Source organism: Lolium rigidum, chromosome 4 (genome assembly GCF_022539505.1).
Source record: "Lolium rigidum isolate FL_2022 chromosome 4, APGP_CSIRO_Lrig_0.1, whole genome shotgun sequence".
NCBI classification, from domain to species: domain Eukaryota; kingdom Viridiplantae; phylum Streptophyta; class Magnoliopsida; order Poales; family Poaceae; genus Lolium; species Lolium rigidum.
This window is the reverse complement of record NC_061511.1, coordinates 124,809,065-124,814,181: the sequence shown is the minus strand read 5'-3', so window position 1 is coordinate 124,814,181 and position 5,117 is coordinate 124,809,065.

Genomic DNA, 5,117 nt, shown 5'->3' with positions numbered 1-5,117 from the left:
CGGCTAATGGCGGAGCAAGGCCTGGAGGATCTAGAAAATTGGACGACGTGAAGGTCTCGATTCAGGGCTCGCCGCAGAGGCCTTCTCCGTTGCTTCTGCCTGGCGGTGATGGGCCGTGTGATCAGGAGTCAGCTGGTCCTCATCGAGCGGCTCTCCGATGGCGGATGGAGAGGATTCGCCGGGGAAATCCGTCCCTGACGAGAAATTTCTCGCCGGAGAGGGTGATGAAGGACAGGGGAAGCCCCCAGAGGCGGGCCCCACCGCGCAGCCGCTCGCGCGCTGGCAGCCATGTGGGGCCATCGATTGGATCCACCAGAGTGCAATCGGGCCGTTGCTGGCCTCCCTGAGTCGGCGGTTTTCAGAAATATGTCTTCGAACTTGGATATAGTTGGGGACGCTCCACCCGTCTCAGACAAAAAACGCCTGGTCGGATCTAGGGTTCATCATGGTTCCCAGACTCTTGTCTGGGTCAGGAGGGAGCTGGTCCAGGCGAAATCCTTCTCTCCCGCTGATTGCTACCCCGCCAGAGCGGGTTTCCTTCCCAAGCCAACGGTGATCAAGTTCTCGGAATTGTGGGGAGCTAAAGAAGGGAGGAGATCGTTCGTGGAAGTAGTCAAGATGGCGGGAAGGGGTCGAGGTGCAGGAAGGTTTAATGGAGCTGGGGGTGGCCGTGGCTCTGGTGGTGGTCGTGCTCCTCCAGCGGCAGCCACGACAGCAAAAAGCGGCTGCAACCTCCCTTGGTGCCGCTCCTGATCCAGTGATTGTCAAAAGTGAGTTCCCCCAACCCATGATGCATGATGCAGTAGATGAGGACGGCTGATCAAGGTATGTTTCCAATGATGCAACCCAATATGTGGAATATGCCAATGAGTCAGTGGTCGCAGTTCTTTGGCAATCAACAAATGACTGGTTTCAACCCCAGGGTATTGCTTCCAGCCTTCCGCAACCTAATAGCCAGGGTAACAGTGCTAGTGTGAACCCTTCACAGCAACATGAAATCTCTGATGGTAATAAGAATAAGAAGAAGAATCAGAAAGGGACTGCTTCTGATGGATCAAAGAATAGTGGTGATAGGACAGTGGCTAGTGGTCCTGGACCTATCCTGGACCCCAAATTCAAGAATGTTATTTGTTATAATTGTAGAGAGCTTGGTCATTATGTAGGACTCTGCACTAGAATCAAAAGATGCTTCATTTGCAGTAAAACTGGGCATCACATGGATACTTGTCTTATGTGGTACTCTCTTCTACCTACTGCCCAATATTGGGGGAGTGCTAATCTTGGACTAGGTTTCTTTCATGTGGAGGTGGAAGGACCAGAAGCAGTTCAATGGAATGGCTGAATATGGACAATGTTGGGGTAGTGGTGGTCAAGGAGGGAGAAATATTTGCTGAGGAACTTGAGAAATGCTTTAATGAAATGTGGAAGGTGAATTGGTTTTTTCCGATCAGACAGCTTGGTCCCAAGAGGTTCTTGGTGAGATTTCCCCCTAGCAAAAGAATCAAGGAATTAGTGGAGTACCCCTCCATTAATCTCAAGAAGGAAGGAGTGGTGATATATTTTGTGAATTGGGAAGGTGAAGGAGAACCATTTGAGGAATTCCAAGAGGTCTGGGTCAAGATACTTGGCATTCCTGCTAAGTGGCTGACATGGAAGGCAATTTGCCAAGTCTCCACTACTATAGGGGTGCTTGTCAACATTGATTGGCATGGTATCTTCAGGAGTTTCTATAAGGAAGTGAGAGTCAAGGTGGCTGTAAGGGACAAATCCAAAATCCCATCCAATAAGCTTTTTGTAATGGAACAATGTTTCTTTCTAATTGATTTCCTTGTGGAGGCTGAAGGATAAGCTATTGATGTTGATGAGGATGATGATGAAGATCCTGGTCACAGTAATGAAGGGGACAAAATCGATGATGACACTGAACTTGGTGATGACTTCAAGGCTTTGGAGAAGAACAAGACTGGTGGCAGCAATAGCAAGATGGAGACTGATCCTTCCATCCCTCATAATGGTGGAAGGAATGTCTCTAGGTCTGTTGCTCTACAGAACTTGGAGACAAGTGTGCAAGGCGAAGTGTTTGGCATGGAGCCACACAGCTCTGTTGAGCATGCTTTGGTGATAAGGAATGCTGAAGAGAACATTGGGAAGAACCTCCTTCAACATTTTGATGATGAGGATGATGAAGAGGATGAGGGTGTAAAGGAGAAGAGCAATTCTTTGGTCTCTGATAAACCTGACCTTCCCATGCCTTCTTTGGCCTGGAAGGAGAAGAAGTAGTGGGGCCCTGTGCAAGCTACAAAGATGAGTTCTAGGATTCCAAGAGATGGAAAAACTTCTATTGATAAAGCTCAGGATCTTAAGAAGGCAAAAAAACCTGGAAATTCCTAAAGGTAACAAGATTTATGGCTTTTCTAACTCTTTTGCTGCTCTTGATAATCAAGTGTTATTTGATAGATCAAAAAATTCTGGCATTAGCTTGGGACATAAAAATCTGAATGCTGACTCTGTCATTAATAAGATTAAAGAGGTTGAAACAAAAAAGACTTGATGATTTTCATAAATCTAACCCTGCTAGTTTTCTTCCTACTGACATTAGTCTATCTGTGGAAGAACTAAGGGTGGGTTTGGAAGATGGAATTGAGGTTAATTTTATCTGATCAGGAGGATCACACTAGTGATGTACCTAATGAGAATGAACCTTGGACACTAGTCCATAGTAGGAAAAGGGGAAGAAGGAAACTAATTTTTAAAAATGGTGGTATCTCTAATTTGGAACCCTAGAGGCTTAAATAGGCCTGGTAAGTTTACTAGAGTGCATGATCTCATTAGAGAGGTATGCCCTGATATTATTTGTTTTTCTGAGTAAAAAAAGAGGATTTCTCTAGCTTACAGTTGCAGCAGCTAGATCCTGGGGGGAAATTCTCTTGGAACTGGTTGCCAGCTGTTAAAACTGCTGGAGGTATCCTTGTTGGCATTAGCCTTGATTTGTTTAACATAGTTAAATGGGACATTTTTACTTACTGTGTCTCTGTGAATATAAAAGCCAAGAAAGATAATGTTGTTTGGAGAGTCATTTCTGTTTATGGCTCTGCTTATGAGGAACACAAATTAGATTTTATAAATGAGTTGCATAATGTTTATGCTTGCTGGAATGGTCCTACCTTAATTGGTGGTGACTTCAATCTCATTAGAGGGAAATGTGAAAAGAACACTGGTAATATAAATCAACACTGGGCCAATTTGTTTAATGATTGGATTAGCAAATTCAATCTTATGGAGATTAAAAATCCTAGTAGGCAATTCTCTTGGGCTAATAACCAAGATAATTTGGTCATGGCCTTGCTAGATTTTTTGTGTCTACTTGTTGGGATTCCCTTTTCCCTGCTAATAGTTTATCTTCAAAAGCTAGAGTTGGTAGTGACCATACCCCTCTTATTGTGGATACTGGTGCTATGAAAATTACTCATGATAAACAATTCAGATTTGAAAAATGGTGGCTTAAGATTGAGGGTTTTGACCAAGTGGTTGCCAAATTCTGGCAAACTCCTTGTCATTTTCAAAATTCTCTTGATAGGTGGCAATTTAAAATGAGGAAGACTAGAAAAGGTTTGAAAGGTTGGTCAGCCAACATTGAATCTTCCCAGAGGAAACTTAAACAAGGGCTGGTTGCTGAATATGACTTGCTTGATCTTATTTCTGAAACTGAATGTTTATCACCTACTTCTAAAACTAGAATGAAGAATATCTCTGCTGAGCTTACTAAAATTTGGAGTAATGAGGAAATTAAAGCTAGACAAAGATCTAGGAAAAGATACATCTTAGAAGGAGATCGTAACACTGCTTACTTCCATTCTGTAGCAAATCAGAGAAGGAGGAAGAAACAAATTTGTCAGTTACAAGGTGATGAAGGGATGGTTGAAGATAACAAAGGTATGTTAGACATTGCTGTCAAATACTGTAAGGACCTTTTATGCAAAGAACCTTGCCTTGACATTGATTTAATGGATGACTTTTGGGATCCTGAGGATATGGTGTCCCAAGAACATAATGATATGCTCAATGCCGCTTTCTCTGAAAAAGAGGTAAAAAATGCCATCTTTGGCTCTTATGCTGAGGGTGCTCCTGGACCTGATGGGTTTTCTTTTCATTTTTAACAACACTTTTGGGAGCTCATTAGAGCTGATTTCATGGCTATGGTGAATGACTGGAATGAAGGAAAATTTGAGCTCTTTAGATTGAATTTCTCCTTATTGACTTTAATTCCAAAGGAGACTGATGTTGTAACTATACAAAAATTCAGACCTATTGCCTTAACCAATTGTAGTTTTAAAATTTTCTCAAAATGTGCCACAAAAAGGCTGGGTGTGGTTAGTGAAGAACTTATTTCCCCTAACCAAACAACTTTTATTAAGGGGATGTATATCCTTGAGAGTGTTGTCTCTGCACATGAAGTTATTCATAATCTAGTGCATAATGGTCAGTCTGGGTTTGTCTTTAAACTTGATTATGAAAAGGCTTATGACAGGGTGGACAGAGAGTTTCTTTAGAGAGTCATGAGATGTTGGAGATATGCCCAAGAGGCAATAATAAAGGGGTTATTATATATCTTTATGTTTATGATAAATGTTTACATACCATGCTATAATTGTATTAACCGAAACATTGATACATGTGTGTTATGTGAACAACAAGGAGTCCCTAGTAAGCCTCTTGTATGACTAGCTTGTTGATTAATAGATGATCATCGTTTCATGATCATGAACATTGGATGTTATTAATAACAAGGTTATGTCATTGATGAATGATGTAATGGACACACCCAATTAAGCATAGCATAAGATCACGTCATTAAGTTCATTTGCTATAAGCTTTCGATACATAGTTACCTAGTCCTTCGACCATGAGATCATGTAAATCACTTATGTCGGAAGGGTACTTTGATTACATCAAACGCCACTGCGTAAATGGGTGGTTACAAAGGTGGGATTAAGTATTCGGAAAGTATGAGTTGAGGCATATGGATCAAGAATGGGATATTGTCCACCCCGATGACGGATAGATATACTCTGGGCCCTCTCGGTGGAATGTCGTCTAATTAGCTTGAAAGCATATGA